Source organism: Lygodium microphyllum, chromosome 12 (genome assembly GCF_053477565.2).
Source record: "Lygodium microphyllum isolate KBCC chromosome 12, Lygodium_microphyllum_v1.1.10, whole genome shotgun sequence".
Classification (NCBI taxonomy): domain Eukaryota; kingdom Viridiplantae; phylum Streptophyta; class Polypodiopsida; order Schizaeales; family Lygodiaceae; genus Lygodium; species Lygodium microphyllum.
In genome coordinates, this window is record NC_141146.1 from 125,797,263 (window position 1) to 125,819,370 (window position 22,108).

The following is a 22,108-nucleotide window of genomic DNA, read 5'->3' on the forward strand; positions in this document are numbered from 1 at the left end:
CTCACATATTCCTTCACTATTTCCTGCAATCCTTCAATAAAATTTCATTTTTGCATATTCTCATGGGAGCATTTTGTCACATATTCCTAATTAATGTCTCCACCTTCTCAATGTAATGTTCCACAATTTCTCTTAGGTTCTACGCTAAATAGTCAAAATTCAATCCTAAACAGTCTTGGAACCCTTGCCACCTAAACTTAGTTTAAAATGCCTCTCTTAAAACTATAATCCTTGTCGTAGTAGGAAGGTTCCCATACCACAAGGCTACTTCATCCTTCAAAGTTGTTGGGAATATGTGAAGTTTTTTATCATCATCAATTATCTCATTTGCTACGCATGTAACCTCGAACCACTGGATATGCATGTCAAGATCATCATCCCAATGACCAGTGTAGGTTTAGGGGGTAATTAGTCGAAAGCCTTAACCACATGGGTTTAATAGAGAAGGGTGCAGAGAGTACAATTTGAAAAGAATAAGAAAAGCAAAGGTTGCATCAAATTGAGAATGAAGAAACTCTGTTTGAAGCTATCACAAAGCCCTTTGATTCATACGATGCACAAGAGAGTAAGTCCAATACATGCACTCACTAAACGAGCACAATATCCTATGATCAAACCATTGCCCAAAAATTTTGAGATGAGAACTCAAAGATGAGTCTTATTTGGGAGAATAATTTTTTTTGCATAGACTTTATGCAATCACATAAGCTTCATAAATCATGAACTATGCAAGAATTCTTGTATTATAAGATTACTTTCACTATCGAGGCATAGAACAAAGTGATGGAACATATAAAATCTAATAAAATTCGTATATAACCTTCACAACATGACTTCATCCCTATTTTATGAGTATGTACATTAGTAAAAGATCACTCTTTTGCTACACAAAATTTCCCAAAAAAGGCTATTAGATAGCCCAAAGCATCCACCAACAGTAGACAAGTTGATGCCTTAAGCAAGAAATCTTGCAAGCAATGGAATATGATCATTAGGGAAGATTTAAGGTCACTTTTTAGCCATGTGAGAAATTGAGGAGAGAAAAGTGAGATGCAATTCATAAAAAATATTATTTAAAAATATTTATTTAAAAAATTTACAATCTCGAGGAGCATTTGCTATTTTACCTTGTTACTTTTGTTTTTTATCATTCATTGAAGCAACGAACCTAGAAAGTGTCACATGCACTTGTCACCTACAATGGCTTGCCACTTCCCTTTAGGAGTCAATGACTCTCTCAAAATATTCGCTCTTTGTTTCCAACATCAGAAAATTATGAGACTGTAAACCACTTCCATTGCAAGCTTGGATGACCTCTTGTTCCCCAAAATCACTTCAATTGCAATCTTGAATCACCTCTTGGTAGCTCGATTGTAAACATAGATAACCATAAACATCCATAAAACCTCTATATTGATCTAGATGATGAGTATGTACATGTTTGGAAAAGAAACAAGGTGTCTAGTCACACATCAAGTGCATTGGAAGCAATGAGATTAAGGGAAAAAAGAACATCGATTTATGGGTTGATGGCAAGTTGTATCCTGTGAATCCTACAACAATAAGTGCTCCTCCATTCTCTTCATATTCCTCATTACTACTGAGGTTTTTTTGGAGATGGTTATCAAGGGCTTCTAGCATATACTCAAAATCTAGTAGGCCATTCTAACATTTTGAAATTGGAGAACCAATGGTTATGCTAGGAAATAGACACAATGAGGAAACAATTAGAGGAGATCCAATGAAAAATAAGGAGTCTCTTGAACCTAACTATGTGTAGTGAGATGGAAGGAAACGATGCTCAAGTCACATGAAAGGCAAAGGATTTTGAAGAATATCAAGACACTCAAGCCTAGAAGTGGAGGTTGCAAGAGAAGAATAACAACAATATGGTAATAGTCAATCATTCATGCTAAACTAGTTGTATTCTTCTAGTGTGGTTTGGGAGCATCAAGTCCAAAGCAAGTGCTCATTCTATGGATGTATTACAAATCCATGCTCATATGTGTGTCTTCATTTTTGTTGTGACCAATAGGACCATTCTCCATCTAGACAAAGCAACGAGGAACATGGAGAGATCATCACAAGCCTACAACAACATCATTTCTCCCAAGGCTGCAAAGGAATATGTTGGCTAAGAAGAGGTTTAGGAAGGCCAAGGAAAATGCATTGAAATGTTCCTACAAATGTCTTTCTTGGACAAGGAGGACATTAAAAAAACCCTTATACAAAGTGGGGATTATTAGATAAAGCTACACTCAATTGTTCAAAGTTATACAAGAGACATTGAAGAAGAAAAGGGTAAAGGGGTATTTGCTTCCAAAGGCATCCTCAATTCAACAAATAAGATGCAATATTAACCAGAGAGTCTTGGAAGTCCTTACTGAGCCCTTTAACATCATAGATACTTATCTTGGAAAGAAGAGACTACTAAAGTATGACAATTGTAACAACATATTCTTTGACATGAGAACTTCACAGAGAGCTATGATTAGGTTTTACAAGCTAGAGTATACAATAGCAAATGGGGTTTGCCATTTTTTAAATCAAACTAGATGAAACAATGATTGTAAAGGATAAGAAGATGGAGAGAGGATTTTTAACCCTGATGAATATGGCTCTTCAGTTAGGTAGTTAGGGTGATGAAGGCACAGAGGCTCAAAGCACTTTAGCGTGCAATCAAAGCAAGACATTTGGTGATTATGGAGGCTCAAAGCACTTTAGCGTGCAATCAAAGCAAGAAATTTGGTGATTGGAAGCATTTTAGTTTGACATGGAAGATTTTGATGTATTGCACTGAGTGTTTCAACAAACTTCTATACTTGAGATGATAAGTTCTCAACAAGCAAGGGAGGAACTATGTTGAAGGGTTTGGACAATATAAAGGGGAGTAGCACATGGCTGAAGATTTAAAGACATTGAAGTGTGTGTATAATGTGTCAAGAGGTGCAACTTCTAAGAGTCCTTGCATTTACTATATGTCCATGGCAAAGGAGTGTAATGCTGCTAGTTGGAGTAAGGCACCTGATAGACACATCAAAGATCCAAAATTTCAAGCCGTTTTAGATATCCCTTTATCAAACATCCACATTTGCACATTGCAAGATTTGTGTAGAATAGTAGAGAAAATTGTGCACCTCTATATTGATTTACATGGAAACTACAATCCCAAAAGGCCAAAGATGATGCTATCATGGCTACTGACAAGGTTATATCAAAAATTGGTTTCCAAAAGGCAATGTTGTGATTGAAACAAATCTTCAAAGATCCAAAAGTAGGAACAATGTTCCTAGGAAACCCTCAATAGGTGGAGTAAAGGCTAGAAGATTTTTGGGCTTCCATGGAAAGCTCAAAAAAAGGAACTCCATAAGAGGCTCTTCTTACATTCATTACAACCAATGGAAAGCACCACACAACGTACTCATAGACCATGGGGATGATGGAGGAGCAAGGAGCAAAAATGTCAAATTTTGAGAGATATTGGACATAGTATTTATGTATTGTGATAAATGTAAAACCTCCATGAAGGCAGCCTAGGGAGAAAATAATCTCATGAACTATATTCATGTGCAAATGAGAAGTTTTTACAATGGTTGGCCTCTAGGGAGAGGCAAGGCCAGAAGTGGGGCTCAAAGAGTAGATAATACAAGTGTTTATTCCTACATATGTAGGCTCAAAGAGGATGGTTTCATTTTCTTTGCCTGTATTTCATCATCTTCATCATCCTTGTTCTCTAAGTTGGCAGCTATATATGTGGTGGTGCTATCACTATTGGAGGTAGTGACTCCATAGGAATCTTACTTTTATCCGGTGCAAAAATTATATTTTTGAGTAAGGATGCAAATTGCACACGTCCTTGGCCCCCTATAATGGCATGAGAAATATATGATATGTAGTAAGGAGCCCTGAAATATTGACATCCATACCCGATGCTAAATATCTACAATACAAATATTTTTTCAACCAAAATTATTTTCTCTGCATTCGTTGGAAGGGGATAGCCTCCATAAAACTTGAACAAGGCCTTTAGCACAAAAAGGGGAAGCATGTAGTATCATTGAGAGAATACTCATTGTAAAAAAATATAATCTGTAATGATGAGCACAATGTTCATCTTACACAAATTAATACAATATTTCTCTATAATAAATGCAAGACATAGTAGTTGCATGTATGCATGTCATCTACCTTTGTATGATCCAATTCACCAATGTATTGTGAAAGAGCCACATCTTTTTTGTGCCCTATCAACTTGAAGCTACTAGTAGGCAATGTCCATGAGCCCCTTGTGAGAGTAAGGAAGTCATCATTGTACACCAGGATCTAGTTGCAAGGATGAATTCTTAGAAAAAAAAACCAAGAACTATCATTGACCAAGAACAAGGAGAGCATCAACTATATATGGTTGATTTTCATCACCTCTGCAAAGAAAATGTGGTGTCCACAATGGGATAGTGCCACTTCCATCCTCATGCATAGCTATGCGTCATATTTTTCCATGTTGACTAGGCCACTTTCAATTATTGCAACTCTTTTTTCTTCAATAGGCAATTGCCACCACTCATAAGACCCGGCCTCTACTTTAATGCTTTTGAGTATCTACTTGCCCAAAACAAAAGCAAGAGATAAAGATTTGTCTTCATCCCCTATCCCACCCTGAGTCAACCGCACTAAACTGCACTAGAATAGTGAGATTGTATTCCTCATGCATGTCTAGTGAATCGATTCTATCGGCCAACAACAGATAGTCTTGGTCATCTGATGTAGTAAATGTAGGCAGGCATGAGATGGACATGCTTCCTTCCTCCCATTTGTCAATTGATTGCACACCCTCTAAGTTTTCAGAGATAGCTTGGGCTCAATCAAAACTTTACAAAGTAGCATATGCTCTCTTCTCCTTTGCATTAAAGGTTATCATCTCATTTGCCTCTTCAACCTCCCTAATGGTAATGATAGGTAGTCTTTTGTCCTCATCATCCATGCGATCCCTATGAAGTCCCCTCTAAGTCATTCTCGCCCCTAAGAGATGAAAATAGTAAAGGAATGCAATGGGAGATTGCAGAAAACAACATCTCTTTGAGTGTATTGGGTAGTTCTACGTATCCTTGTATGCATTGCCAAGTTTATCTAGCACCCTGGCTAGATTTCTCTTCACAACTTTGTTGGTTGCAAAGTTATAGTGAATATATTCTCGTGCCTCTATATTCAATATGCCACTTGAAGTCATTCTTCAATATTCATCCATGTGGACACTCAACACATCGTATAAGAATGCAAAACATTCTCAATAGGAAATAGCAATGTAAACATATGGGACAAATCATGAGCAAGGGAATAAGTAGGTACATTGTGGAGGTGTTGAAAGATATGACAAATGATGTATGCTCCAAGAAGAGATGTCCTGAATCCCATATGCACAGTGAGGCAAAATGCTACTATCCAACTACTATAAAGCATTGTACTTGACTATCACTTTCAATGATGAGTAGTGAAATATCATGATGCTTTTTACTTTCAATTAGTGTCATTGTCATTGTTAATCTCTTACACAAGGTTGTGTTTATGAGTCCAAGCTTCCATCTTGGAACCTAATTCACTTGTGCAACAGTTGGTCTATTCATTGTCCATGTCACTATGAATCTAGTCTTCATCTCCAACCTCCCTAACTGTCATGCTCTAGATCCGCGTCTTTTTGACATGGTATTAGAGCTTAGATGAGAATGGCTTAGCTTTACTCTGCTCCTCTAGTCTTTCTTTACCTCTGGTCAGTTCATTGTTAGCTCTCCTGGTTTCATTTCTCACCTCCTCCGTCTCCACTTTACCTTCTTGTCTGCCATAGCCAGACTGGACCAACAACACTTGGAGCAATCAAATCTTCTCATACAAGACATATCTAAGCTAACTTGCTTCTAAAGATTTGTCCCTCTACTTAGGGCACAACTATTTGGCACGTCACAGCCCCACCAGCATTGGCTGCTCTCTATGCACCGGCATTACAAAAATTGGAGATTGTTGCCTGTTTTGCAACATTTTCATTCCATACGATTGTTCTCCCTGCACATTACATGATCCTCCATGAAACCATAGGCATTTTGGAGCCCACCTCATAGGCCCTCTATCCACCATACATATCCTAAAATGATTGCCTATACACACTTCTGCTTGTGAAAAACCAATTAGTCTAACAAACCCTAATAAGGACTCCAGAGCTACCAAGCTCAAGCTCTTCTCCCACTTCATTTTTTCATCCTTCTCACTCAACTGGAGTTCGTGTCAGTCAGATCTAATTTGTTCTAATTAGTCAGATTTGGAGCAATCCACCTGAATTCAAGCAGTCCACCTGAAGATCAAGAAGACCACCTAAAATCAGTCAACATCAAGCCTAAAATCAAGCTATTATCTTTTGATACTATCTAACTTGTGTCTCTTGACACATTGAAGTATAACTCTTTTTACTAGATATTCTTAGATATTTGAAGTTGATTTCCATCATGGCAATGACCAAAATCAAATCTTTTATGAGGATGCTTCTCATGAAGAGTGACATAATCATTGTTGCTCACTTCAACTACATGGAGCACTTGTTTGACCTACTTGTAGGAAGAAATCTAGCTACCCATACTAAAGTGCTCAAAGATGATGGTATCTTTTCTTAAGGGGGGCATGAATACTAATGCAATCAAAGTCAATAAAAAAAGAAGACCATGAAGAAGTCTCGGGGGGGTCACTCATGAATATATGTATATATAACGTGAGTTCAAAATAAAGGTTTTTTAAAACACCATTTTTATACATTTTCTACATACAGTAGGGTGTCATATAAAGGGGTTACTTATAGATTGAATAGAAAAGGGTTGTTTTTTATTCAAGAAAATTTCACAGATTAGGATATTTATAAATAGGCCATGAACGCACGTTATATAGAGAATATATATATAGTGAATCCCCCGAGGAAGAAGTCCAGAAAGACCATAGAGAAGAAGACGAAGAAAAAGAAACCATCTCAAAGTACAATCTCTTGTACACCAAGGGAACTTATGGAGTAAAAGAAAAAGGCTGAGGATTTAACACAGAAAACAAACATTGGATGACATGTCATTATTGTGGTAAGACTGGCCAGTGAATGTTTCCACCATATAAGAGCACAACAAGTGCAGAATGATAACAATCAAAATCAGTTCATGAATGAAGAAGATGCTTTTGCTATTGACAACAACTCTAGCAAATTGTTTTGAAGAAATTATCTTTCACATAGTGGATCTTATGTTTTCCCATAATGGATTTTGTTTCCCTTAGTGGATTTTCTTTGTTAAAAAAAAAAACCGCCAAAGATGTAAAGTTTCAAGCTTTAACTTGACTAGGCTACCTATTGTTGAGATATCGACCTCCACTCATGATACGCTAGGGTGACCGTTGTGCATTTATGTCACCGACTTGTTAGTTGCAGATGCGGTTGTTACACCGCCCATGAATAATAGCTAGATGACAGCTATCCTTATCTACTCTAGTTCGTGGTTCAGTTAGTATGCCACCTTAGTTAGTTGAGTTTGGTTTGAGACCCATATATAGGGTTCTTCTATTTCTTTGTATGAGAGTTCTTTTTGGCTTACACAACTAAGAAGAGGAAAACTGTTTTCAGCCTCCACCTTTGTGTGTATTCCCCCATTGTGCAAGCAAGAAAGCTACAAGTGAGACTCCTTCCTTCTCTCCCACAATCTTGACATGGTATCAGAGCCTTGTTCGTGGTAAGGAGCTCAAGAAAGCAAACCAAGTTCACGGTGTTCTGGTAAGAGGACCAGTGTTGCTTTCATTTTTTCTGTTTTGGGAGCAAATCTATACAGTAGCATAGCCGGAAAGTGCAAGAGTGCATTGTCTCAGATTGAGACGCCCTTCGTGGTGTAGCAAGAGGGCAGTATATGTTGTGGGTTAGGGCTTTAGCCCTTGGTTGCTCTGTTTTTTTTTATTTGAGGCCATTTCGGGGCCTGTTTTGGAGGTGGAAGTTTTTTGTACGCACTCAGGAAAAGGCCCTGTTTTATGCTATGCGACCACTCTTGTACAGGTCGGTGAAAAGTTATTGTAGAAATTGCATCATATGCTTGTGCACAGAGACATTGGGAGTTACAGAATCATCCTTGTTGCCTGTTGATGCAAAATCGTCACTAGGAAGTGACTCTATGGTCAAATACCACTTTCGTCAGTTTTGCAGATTTGCCCTTGTGAGGCTGAAGCTGTGTTCTTTGTAGTGACATAATTTTTTGCAGTGTTCTGTAATGGCGTCGGATTCTCTTTCACAGATTGTCACTGAAAAGCTTGAGAAGAACAACTTCCAAGCATGGAAGTTCAGAATGACGAATTTCCTTATGGGAAAAGGATATTGGGAATCCATTGCAGGAAATGAAGAAGAACCAGTTCTTCTTGATGTTCCCAATCAACACCAAATGCAGGCATTTAAAGCATGGCATGAGAGAGCCAAGAAAGTTATGTACTGGCTGTCTATCAGCATTTCAAACTCTATGATTGTGCATATTCAAGATGCAAGTACGCCAAAGGAGGCATGTGATACTTTGTCAAAAATGTATAGCACAAATACGCAAGCTAGGAAAATGCAGCTCAGGCAAGAGTTGCAAAATGTGCAAAGAGAAAGTATGAGTATCAATGACTACAACATGAAGGTGAAGAAGATTGCAGATGCACTTGCTTCCATTGGGTCGCCAGTGGAAGATGATGATTTAGTTTCTGTGACCTTGAATGGTCTAAGAAAGGATTATGCACAGTTCAGAACATCCATTTCCGTCTGTGAAAGATTTGATGATTTTGAGGAGTTGATTGCTCTTCTAATTTCTGAGGAGCAGAGAAATGGTGGTGCATCTTCTTCAGGAGGAACTTCAAAAGAAGCTGTCTTCTACTCAAATGCTGGAAGAGGTAGAGGCAAAGGTAGAGGAGGCCGATCTAGAGGCCGTGGTAGAAATCAGAATATGTAGCAAACTCAAGAAAACCAGTCCTTTGGAGGAGGACGTGGTAACTCTAGAGGCAGGGGGAGCCAAAGAGGTCGTGGTGGATGGCAAAGAGGCCAAAATGCAAACAGCAATGTTGAATGCTACTAGTGTGGTAAAATGGGTCATATGGCTAAAGACTGCTATAAAAAGCAGAATGACATCATGAATGGAAAATTGCAACAAGGGAATTATGCATCTTCTAGTAGACAAGGTGATGAGATAGAAATGAGCATTTGTTTATGGTGCAGCACATGACCAATTCTGTGACAAGTGCAGAAGAAAGCAACGATGTGTGGTATGTTGACTCAGGTGCATCAAACCACATGACAGGTCATGCAGAATGGATGCAGGATGCAAGGAAAATGAAAAAACCAGGATTTGTGGAGACTGGTGATGATACTGCACATCTATTGTGCAGATTGGAAAAATTCATTTGTCTATGCAGGATGGGACAAAGAATACCTGTCGGATGTATTTCATGTCCCGAATACCACCAAGAACCTGGTTTCTATTGGTCAAATGGTTGAGCAGGGCTTGCAGGTCAGATTTAATTCTCATGGATGCTTTGTTGAGGATATGAAAAATAAAGGTCGCTTGATAGCAAAAGGAAAGAAGAAGGGCATAATGTTTACGTTGGATGCAGGCATGCCTGAATTGAGTGTAGCAATGTTTGCACATGGGACCGGTGTAGTTGCAAATATTGATATCTGGCATAAACGCATTGGTAATGTTAATGTACAGCAACTTAAATCAATGCAAGCCCAAAATATTGTTGCAGGATTGCCTAAATTCAAGGTTGCAGAAATGCATAAGGTATATGAAGCTTGTCAATTTGGAAAACATGCAAGGAAACCATTTCCTAGACATGTTCAAGAGAGTAAGAAGCCATTGGAATTAATCCACTCTGATGTGTGGACTACTAAAGCTGCATCTATTGGAGGCTGTCTTTATTTTGTCACTTTTATTGATGACTATAGCAGAAAAGTTTGGGTGTACTTTATGAAAAAGAAAAGTGAAGTTTTTGGGGATTTCAAAACTCTTAAAGCTATGGTTGAAAAAGAAGCAGGCCTGTAAATAAAATGCCTAAGGTCAGATGGAGGGGGAGAGTACCCCTCAAATGAGTTTGCAAGGTTCTTGCAGGAGCATGGCATAAAGCATCAATATTCATGTAGTCATACCCCACAACAAAATGGAATTGCAGAAAGGAAAAACAGGCATATTGGAGAGGTATCTCGTGCCATGCTCAATGAAAAAGACTTGCCAGATTTTTACTGGGCTGAAGCAGTTGCTACAGTAGTCTACATAATGAACATGACTCCCACTACAGCAATACATGGGATGACTGCAGAGGAGAGGTATACTAGTAGGAAACCAGATATTTCTCATTTGAAGATTTTTGGTTGCATTGCCTATGTTCATGTGTCAGATGAGTTGAGATCCAAGTTGGATCCAAAAGCTGAGAAGTGCATCTTTATTGGTTACTCTCTGCGGCAGCAGAAAGGGTATAGATGCTATAACCCTTCTACTCGTAAGTTTACAGTGAGCAGAGATGTTGTTTTTGATGAGATGAGTTGTTGGTATAAGCCAATAAATGTGATTGATGATGTAGATGCAAAAAATGGTAATGCTGCACAGAATTCACAGCAGCAGTCATAAAATATTAGTGGACTTGGAGTGTCCTCTAGCAGTGATTCACATTCTTCGCCATGGATAGGTAGATTGAGAACATGAGAATCTCCTCAAAACAATGCAGATAGTGGTATGCAGGTTTCACGAAAAGGAAAAGAGAAGGTAGATCAGCCCATGTTTGATGTGAATGTAGGTCACTCTTATGTGGATGGTGAATCTAGTGGCTCAGAACAGAGCATTGATGATGAGTTGGGCATTCCTTCTATTGTTACACTTGGAGTAAGAAAGACCAGGGATGTTTTGAGAGCACATGGGAGTGAACCTACTTTGCGCAGGTCTACCAGAGCTAGGTATCCTGTGGATAGGCTGAAATATGATGCGTTTATAGCCATTCACTATGCCTATATGGTCAAAGTGATAATGGAACTAGAACCCACTTCTTTTGAGCAATCCATGGGAAAAGAAAAATGGGAGAAAGCCATGGATGAAGAAATGGATGCCTTGGAAGCAAATGCTACATGGAAATTGGTACCTTTTCCTAAAGATAAGAATGCAATTGGTTGTAAGTGGGTTTATAAGGTGAAGCACAATGCAGATGGTTCTGTGAATAGATACAAGGCAAGATTAGTAGTCAATGGGTATGCACAAACATATGGCATTGATTATGAAGAAACATTTAGTTTGGTTGCAAGGATGGAAACCGTAAAAGCAGTCATTACTATTGCTACATCAAAGGGATGGTCTTTGCATCAGATGGATGTAAAGAATGCCTTCTTGCATGATGATTTGCAAGAAGAGGTCTATATGGAGCAGCCACTAGGTTATGTGCATGCTGTTCATCCTGAGTTTGTTTGTAGGTTGAAGAAAGCCTTGTATGGCTTGAAGCAAGCACCTAGAGCATGGTCTGACAAGATAGGACAGTATCTTGTCACTATTGGCTTTCAAATTTCCAAGGCAGATTTCTCACTTTATGTTAGAAAAACAGAGAAAGGTATTGTGCTGCTTGTAATTTATGTTGATGATTTGATTATCACAGGTGATAGTGATGAATATATCCTTCATGTGAAAATGCTATTGAAGCAGAATTTTGAGATGAAGGATTTGGGAGAGTTGCATTATTTCTTGGGCATTGAGGTGATTAGATCACCAAGTGGGATATGGCTCTTGCAGAGGCAGTATGGATTGGACATGCTGTCCAAATATGGGATGACATGTTGTAAGCCTATTTGAGTTCCTTTGGAGCAGAATCTGAAGCTGAGCGCAGATGCATGTGAGCTTTTGGAAGACCCTACTATGTACAGATGCATAGTAGGAAGTTTGATTTATATAACTATTACCAGGCCATATTTGAGCTATGATGTTGGATTGGTAAGTAAGTTTATGCAGGCTCCAAGGAAACTGCATTTGGATGCGGCTAGACGCATAATCAGGTATGTGAAGTCCACATTGCAGTATGGACTATTTTATGAGACTTGGATTCAGATACAGTTGCATAGATACACTGATGCTGATTGGGCTGGTAGTATTTCTAATAGACGATCTACCAATGGATATGTGTTCTCTTTTGGAAGTGCTTCAATCACTTGGAGCAGCAAGAAACAGCCTACAGTTGCTTTGTCGAGCACAGAGACTGAGTACAGGGGTGCAGCAATGGCTGCATGTGAGGTAGCTTGGTTGCATAAGCTACTTTATGATATGCATCAGCCTAGAGATGGGCCAGTGGTCATTTATTGTGACAACATGAGTAGTATACAGTTGGCAAATAACCCAGTATATCATGCTAGAACAAAGCACATTGACGTGCATTATCACTATGTGCGGAAGAGGGCTTTACTAGGTCTTATTGATCTAGTTTATGTCAGCACAGAGGATCAGGTAGTTGACATATTTGCGAAGGCATTGGGCGCAGAGAAGCTGCGCAAGTTCAGAGACCTACTTGGTGTGCAGGAATTGGGATTGAGCTTGAGAGGGAGTGTTGAGATATCGAGCTCCACTCGTGATACGCCAGGGTGACTGTTGTGCATTTATGTCACTGACTTGTTAGTTGCAGATGCGGTTGGTACACCGCCCATGAATAATAGCTAGGTGACAGTTATCCTTATCTACTCTAGTTCGTGGCTCAGTTAGTATGCCACCTTAGTTAGTTGAGTTTGGTTTGAGACCCATATATAGGGTTCTTCTATTTCTTTGTATGAGAGTTCTTTTTGGCTTACACAACTAAGAAGAGGAAAACTGTTTTCAGCCTCCACCTTTCCCACATGCCATGTCATCATGTAGGGGGGCAAAAGGCAGTAAGTGCATAAACTCATCATTTGAGGGGGGTATTGAATGATATGACAAATGATGTATGCTCTGGGAAGAGATGTCCTGAATCCCATATGCACAGTGAGGCAAAATGCTACTATCCAACTACTATAAAGCATTGTACTTGACTATCACTTTCAATGATGAGTAACGAAATATCATGATGCTTTGTACTTTGAGTTAGTGTCATTTTCATTGTCAGTCTCTAATACAAGATTGTGTTTATGAGTCCAAGCTTCCATCTTGGAGCCTAATTCATTTGTGTAACAGTTGGTCTATTCATTATCCATGTCACTATGAATCTAGTCTTCATCTTCCAACCTCCATAGCTGCCATGCTCTAGATTCGTCTTTTTGACATGGTATCATAGCTCAGCTGAGAATGGCTTAGCTCTACTCTGCTCCTCTAGTCTCTCTTTACCTCTGATGAGTTCCATAGATGATTTTAAAAGCCAATGTATACTTTCATGTTATAAAATATGTGGCGAAACTTGTATTTTAGAATTTTGAAAGTGTGGGGATTTATTCTCTAAACCAAAGATATCCTATAATGAGTTGGTGAATATTTTTTATGAAAATAATAAAGTAATAAAAGGTTTAAAGTGTTATTTTTGAACTCATATGGTAAAATTTTCTTGATAATAACGTAGAAAAAACATTGAATGAAAGATAATTCAATCAACGACCGTGTTATTGCAAATAAAATAGTACAACTAAAGCAATGTAAATCCTCGGGTCTGTCACTAGTATATAAATCCTATATATCATATGCGTTGATGGCATGTTTTATATATCCCTATATAACCTATTTTGTGATATTTTATCGACCCTTCTGTGACTTTTTACCATAATTTATAAATCCCTTACTGTAAGTTTATGTAACATCCCATAGGACCCCCCTGTAAATTCAAAAAGAGAAAAATATATTACCTTTAGTACAAAATTTTTTACTCCCCCCTCTCTCCCCGCCGACAGCATGTTGAGGAGAGAGAGAGAGGGAGTGATAGTGCTTGGGGGCATGCAGCTCCCTAGATGGGAGGGGTGGCCATTCCACCTACCTCCTCCCCTCCCCTTATATAGGGGAGGCTTCTCCCCTCCCCAGGTAGAGACAGAGGCTATGCCCCCCTTACGTCACCCCTTCCATACGTCAGCTGCTGCGCAGGGCCACCTGGGCCTCCGCCCATAGCCACCTTCCCCCCTAGCCATCAGTCGGCCCTATCTCCCCCCTCCTTGCTGGTGGCGCTGCACACTCCTCCCCTGGGCCTACTGACTGGGGCTTTTTCCCCTGCCATCCTGCTGAAATGGGCCCCTGGGCCTTCGACTACAGTCAACCCCCTATTTACTGACGCTGCAGGACCCTCACGGGGCCCTCCAAACAAGCCGCCTCCCTCCCTAGTTGCCATCTAGTTCAGGCCGTGAGGAGAGAAGGAGAAGGAGAGGATAAGAAGGAGAGGGAGAGAGAAGAGGAGAAGACAGAGAGAAGGAGAAGGAGAGAAGAGAAAGAAGGAGGTAGGGAGAGAGAAGAGGAGGAAGAGGGAGAGAGAAGGAGAAGGAGAGGAGTGGGAGAGAGAAGGGAAGTAGTGGGAGAGAAGGAGTGAGGAGAGAGAATAAGGAGTGGGGAAGAGAAGGAAAGAAAAGGGAGAGAAGGAGAAGGAGAGAAGAAGGAGTGGGAGAGAAGGAGTGAGGAGAGAGAAGAAGGAGTGGGAGAGAGAAGAGGGAGAGAAGGAGAAGGTGAGAAGAGAAAGAAGGAGGGAGAGAGAGAAGAGGAGGAAGAGGGAGAGAGAAGGAGAGAGGTAGAGGAAGAAGAGGAAGAGGTAGAAGGAAAGAGGGAAGAAGAAGAAGAGTAGAAGGAGAAAAGAAGAGAAGAGGAAGAGAAAGAGAGGGAAGGAGCAGAAGGAGAAAAGAAGTGGGAGAGGGAGAAGGAGAAGAAGAGAGGGAGAGAGAGAGAGAGAGTATGAGAATAAGTGGAGAAGAAGAGAGGGGGAGAGGGAGAGAGAGAGAGAGTAGGAGAATAAGTGGAGAAGAAGAGAGGGGGAGAGAGAGAGAGAGAGTAGGAGAATAAGTGAAGAAGAAGAGAGGGGGAGAGAGAGAGAGAGAGTAGGAGAATAAGTGAAAAGAAGAAGAAGAGAGAGAGGGAGAAATAAAGAAGGAGAGGGAGTGAGAGTTGGTGAGTAACTGCAACAAGCCACACCCAAACCACTCCCTCGGCAAAGGACCCCATCCATCAGTCTTTCCTACCGAACCTGTCAACCCAAAACCCGTTAAGGTTCAGACTACCCAATCTCCGCGAGGCGAATGGCTCCCAAGAAGAAAGTCACGGGAAGTGTAGGCGCCCAAGCTACTGGTAGTGCTGGAGAGGCGAGCGGAGCGACCAACGCAGCACACATGAATCAAGCCCGGGTTCTAAGCTTTAAAAATTAATTAGGTATTATTTCTTGTAGAAGAGATGAAAGGATTGGTGACGTGCATGGAACAAGAACGATTCTTAGGGTTTTGTTTACTCTAAGTAATAAGTTGCATACGCGAAACGGTAGAGTTTGGAATTTGCATAAGATTTTATGCATGAAAAGATAGCTTTTACTCACATAAAATGATAAGTTTATCGCCTTACTTCACATAAAATGATAGCTTTTTAACGAGTTCAGTGCATGAATAGTCCTTTAGAATTCACGTTTCGTAATCATGGTTAAAAGAAACACATGAAATGTTAATTTATGTTTATGAGATGTACTTGCATCATTAGACAAGACCCTAGACTTTCATATACGCAAGTCACATGTGATCCGGTGCATTAGAAATAAGTACTCGTTGCCAGGAATAAAGAGAGAAAAAAAGTCGTTTAGGAGGTACAACTATACTAAAATGCACAATGTGCATGATGGTTAAGGTTGATTGGAAATCCTGCATAGAACCGCGCTAAGAGAATTGGAAGGATCGCATGCATCTAGACTGCATCTTGAAGGTCTAAATGAAGAATCATGTGTTACCATGTACGTTAACTGAGCTTGGTTGGAATTAGAGATTAAAAGACCCTTGGTTGGGTTGCAAATAAGGCATGTCCGTTGCCTTGACTGACCAACTAATGCTTGAGTTAGGGATTAAGATACCCTAAGGTAAAACCCAAGGGAAAAGGGCAAGTCAAAAATAAGTTATCTTACCAAGACCATTTGATTGCGTAATCTTGTTTGAAATTATTGGGATCTCGCCAAGTCGCGGAAAGACCCAAGTTCAGATGCTGGGAGCATCCGAGAAAAAAGGAGTCACACCTTAGCAGTCGGTTGTACAAATGACATTCGAAATGTTCATGCTTGTACTCCAGAAAAAAAGGAGTCACACCTTAGCAATCAGTCATACAAACGACCTCTGAAATGTTTGTGCTTGTACTTAGGTACATTATTTGATCTCTTTGCTCAAGGAACTAATTCAAGGAAAAAACTTAATGCTCCAGGTTGAAAGCCTGGAGGGAGAGGCACGAACAGTTACCTCCGACTTTTTACCTGGCCCTATCCAAGGGGGTTGTTAGCCGCGCTGGGTATATGGACCTAACCCACCGCGAGAGGTCTCTCCGTGGGTGATGCTTGGAGCGGGAGGACTCTTGGGTGCCAGGGGAGGCTCTGGCTGTAAATCCCTTGCCTCTGGATCCCGCACAAGAGGCCAACATGACTCGAGGTGGGATCTTGAGGCTTGTGTACTAGTCAGCAGGCAGAACTTGGAGCAGGAATCCTGTAGATTGTTGGGATAGCCTTCGGGCATGATATTGGATATACTCCAGGATTTTTATAAATAAAGAGAAGTTATTGGAGAAAAAGGAACTTGCTTGGCATTGTTTTTGTGTCAACGACTAAGTTACGTAAAGGAACCTATGATTAATTTGTTTAATTAAGGAAGCTGATTTCGCATGTCAAAACGTAATGTGTTAGGTAATTAGATAACTAAAGCAAATTGAGAAAAGTGCGATGGATGTGACTTAGGTCCATCCTACGGAAGGGTGATCCTGGTTAGCTGGGAACTTTTCTCAAATGATGAGATAATAAGACAATGAAGACCTAGTGCCAGTAGATGTAGAATTTCCAATTTATTCTGTTTTAGGGGAAAGGGATGGGACTATGCCGTATGGCAGAGAGGTTGACCTTCGCATCCCTCTCGTTTTCCATTCTCCATGAACCAAGTGTAGCATGAATCTATTTCGACTATGTTGTTCCTACGCAAAGTGATACATCTGGAGCTCTACGCTAGCTTCTTCCCAGAGACTTTGCTGATAGGAAAGGAACCTTGACCTCAGGTCGATCCCAAGTGGGAACAGATGGACACTTCCGCTTGAGGCAGACTCGGGAAGACCTAGATCACAAACCCTATATCATTCCCTGTGAGTGCCAGGCGGAGCCTTCTAGACCCTCCTCCCGATGGGCTACTAAGACGTGTCCCGCAAGCGGACAAGCAGACACGTTACAATTTATTTTTTTCATAAAAGAATTTAACAAATCCTTATGTAATAGATACAAACCACTAGCTCTATCATAGAATTGATCACAAACTAGTTGAGGCATGACTTCAAGCTATTCTGTGGAAGGGTGCAAGCATATTAATGGTTCTCATCACTGAACGCCATGAAGGGGATGTCTAAAGAAGATATGAAAAGTGGACACAATGTGCGACCAGATGTTTGATGAGCTAAAAATGCATTCTAAACTTGATCAGCTCATTAAAACAACCCCAAAACACATAAGATTCCAAAATTTCCAAGCTTTCATTAAAAAGAAAGTGATCCTAGAAAGTTTTAGCACATTTTAGCATTGCCTAAAATTCACAAGCTATGGTGTACATGTGCTAGTAAGCTAGTTGCTCAAACCTGCTTCAAACTGAGAGAGAAGTGAGCATTGTGGGTCTTAAAACATGAAAAGTAAAATAGAAATAGAAGAATATATAGTTTCACTATCGTAATACTATCTTTGAGCTCTCATACATTGCGATATTGATCTCAATCTTGTCTCTCATACGACCAAGGGTGCTCACTAGAAAGTTCACACACAATGGATAAGGTGAAAATATGGACCAAACATAGCAAGAATCATCTCGAAACACTATCGCCCAGCCCTGCACAAGCACGAGCAGTGAAAATGCTAAGGCTAGAGTCAAAACATAGTCAATTAATGCAATAAATGCAATCAACATGCATAAAAGTAGGTCACCTCAACCTATTGCCCATAAAATGCAAATGGTGAACTAAAAAACACTAAGAAAAAGAGTAGAAACCAAGTCAAAAATTAGTAAAAGATGGTCAACCATGCAGAAAAATGAGTTGCGACAATAAAAAATAGGACCAATCAGCTAGAAAAAAGCCAAAACACAAACCTGAAACAGTAGAAAACAACAACACGAACTTGGATCCTAAAATCTTATATCATCTCAAAAGTGGATGTAGCAATGGAAGAATAAACAACTGTTGTAATAAGCTACTAAACACAAGAACAAAAGAAAGACAAAACATAGAAGAATACTACAAAGAAGAGAACTCAAAAGAATGATCAAAAAATGAGATCCATATACCAAACACAAGACAATGGCATACAACAATGAACCACTAGATGCATAGGCAATGGCACAAGCTCCCTCTCTCCAATAGAACATGTAGGTGATAATGACTGACTTAAGAGGAGCTTGAATATAAAGAACAAAAATATGCCATAAAAGGAATACGTCGACTATCATAAAATGCCCAAATAAACATCATAATGGCCACAATAAAATGCCTAGAAGCGTTAGGTATAAAGGAGACTCAGAAATGTCAAACTCAAAGTTTGTGGATACAAATGCTACAAAATTGGAGAATGCAAATGAAATGCTAGCACAAGGATTACAAGATACTCATGTCTTATGCGATGTTCAGATGGATATAGATGACCGAGAGAAGCATTAAGAAGACGTTGGGATGATACTACCACTTTTCTTCCAAGGAAAAGTATGCATACAAGAGTATGATTCAGGGATATCCACAGGGCATGTCATAATTAATAGACCACAATTTGATCCAAGAAATAGTGTTTGGGTTGTGTGCATGATCGATTGGCTGAGTATGCAATGGTTGTTTGACTAAAAGGGCGATATGGCTATAGGAGATTGTAATGGATAGGCATGGCTGAACTAAACATGCCAAACTGTTTTAATTGGGAATTGGGAGAGGATTAATGATGACTAATGCATCCAAAGTGGACTTTGATACCTTGGGAAGGGTCCTACAAAGTTTGGTTGACATCCGCATTCCTATGCCTCCGAGATAGAGCTAGGAAGGTCGATGTCTGTGGCTAGGGCTGCATGCTGTAATGAATAGTTGCAGGATGTGCATAAAATTTTAGGGTGGTGTTGTAGGATAGTTTTCTACACAAGATGAAAATAAATCGAATGAATGTAAATTATTGCATGAGACATATGCTTTGACAGAAATGTTTAAGACTAACATGAGGGTGCCAAGGACAGGGATGAGGATTCAAATATGCGAGAAAAGCAATACATAAGAGGCAAATATGGTGGAGAGCCTGGTGAAAGATGAGTAAATTGAAAGAGATGAAGAAGAGGAAGAGGTGAAAGCAAGTTCTCATGGAGTTAATGAACAAACTTTTATTAATATGGCTACAACTGTAAATAGAAATTAGAGTGAAGATTGACCCGTTGGGCAAATCTTAAGCGGATCATTCTTGTTGGGAATAACAGCAGAAAGAAATTTTAAAATGGAGCTTACGAGTGCCTTGGCCCAAAAAGGCCACTCTTCTTGTATTTTAGTTGGGACCTTATTGAACAAGACATTGCACTTGGGATTTCATTGTTATACATAATGAGAATTAGTGTAGAGCTTTTGTTTCCAAATATACATAGAGGATTTTGGTATCAATTGATTTAGCTTCTATCTTATCTTCTGTCTTTCTCATTCTCAAGAACCCTCACAGTTTGTGGCTAAACACACTAGTGTCTAACAATGTGGGTGCCAAAGTCTATGAAGAGGAGCATGATGTCCATCTTACAACCAGCTAGGTGACATCTCTAGGTGCTAAAGACCTTGCGTTGACTATTCTATAGTGCAAGGCAACCTATTTCCACCACCTTCCCTACTACATTTTGAGCTAGAGCGCAATACAAACCTACATTTGATCCAATGGACCCTTCATACTCATTGGACAGTGCGTACACTGTCAAAGGGATTTATGTCTATGGTATGAAAGCATATTGATAGTTGTGTATTGAGTATGTTAGTGGTCTACATGTGGGATTGTGGTAGACAGGTTCTAGAAGGCACTGTAGTGGATTATCTGTACAAGAACTGAGAGCTGTTGATCATGCTATATTAGGCAATGACTCAAGTAAGTCAAGAAGTGGAGTTTGCATGCATGAGACTAGAATTAGATGGAAAAGTGGGACTTAACTAAGGCTCAATAGCCTAACTTTGGACAAAAACAAGGAGTTTTATTTGAACAGGAGTAGAGAAAAAAAAAAGGATAGCATCATTGTAGGAGGAGCAAGTAAATCCTAGATGTCCTGGGGAGAACCATCTCATAAATTGAACCTGCAATGATCAATCTCCTACATTTCCATCATCTCATGCACATGCTGAAGACATATTTTGCTTACCCATATGTTGAACATACATATATACTTTGTGATTAAGCAAACAAAACAAAAAGAAATCAAGAAACTTTGTGCTAGGATAACTCATCTTTCATACAAAAGGCAGATAAACATTACCTACAGATCACAGGTACTCCCAAAGATTGCATAGAGGCTTCAAAGTGAGAGCTTGTCACAATTTACTACTATGTAAACTATGTATACAACAGGGTATCTACTATCCACAAGGTTTTCTAGATTAATTTATGGTCTTCAGAGACTCTCCTTGAATGCTATTGATGCTCTATGGTTGATAGATGATTGCCAAAACCAAAGTATATGCTTTGGAGTGATTTTTGGGCAACATATGTATATTTTAATGGTGCTGTAATAAATCTATCTAAAAGGGCTGAAATAGATTTTGAAGGCCCATAATGGGTTAACAGAGGTATTGATGCTTTCTGATGGATGATAGCACTTTCAGGTGATGATACCCGTCATTTACTACAAGGATTTTGTTATATGCATGGTAGTACACCCAGAGATTTCATAGAGACTTCAATGTGAGAACTTGTGTATACATAGTTTACTGCTATCTTTATTGGGTATACAACAGGGTACCTGCTATCCATAGGGTTTTCTAGATTGATTTATGGTCTTCAAAGACTCCCATTGGATGCTATTGATGCTCTATGGTTGATAGATGATATCCAGAACCAAAGTACATGCTTTGGAGTGATTTTCAAGCAGCACATGTATGTTTTAATGCTACTATAATAAATCTATCTGAAAGGGACGAAATGGATTTTGAAGCCCATAATGGGTTAATAGAGATATTGATGCTTTGTGATGGATACCCATCATTTACTACAGGGATTTTGTTATATGATACCCACTTTCGAGTAATGATACCCATCATTTACTACAGGGATTTTGTTATATGCATGGATTTATGAGGCGTATATCATTGATTTTGGAGCAAAGATATTGATGTATGTCTGAGTATATCTAAGTCATAGTCTCAGAGTATGTTATGGGCTAGCATCCCAAGTGTGTCTTCATGCCTACGGTTTAGGCATATTATATGGATGCATTGCAATTACTTTGCTAAGCTACATGTGATACAAGATCTTTGGGTTGTGCCTTGATTATTGTCTTTGGATCATCTAATATTTGTCCTTTCTTTCATCTCGTTCCTGTTGAGATATCGAGCTCCACTCATGGTATGCCAGGGTGACCGTTGTGCATTTATGTCACTGACTTGTTAGTTGCAGATGCGGTTGGTACATCGCCCATGAATAATAGCTAGATGACAGCTATCCTTATCTACTCTAGTTCGTGGCTCAGTTAGTATGCCACCTTAGTTAGTTGAGTATGGTTTGAGACCCATATATAGGGTTCTTCTATTTCTTTGTACTTGAGTTCTTTTTGGCTTACACAACTAAGAAGAGGAAAACTGTTTTCAGCCTCCACCTGTATGTGTATTCCCCCATTGTGCAAGCAAGAAAGCTACAAGTGAGACTCCTTCCTTCTCTCCCACAATCTTGACATGGTATCAGAGCCTTGTTCGTGGTAAGGAGCTCA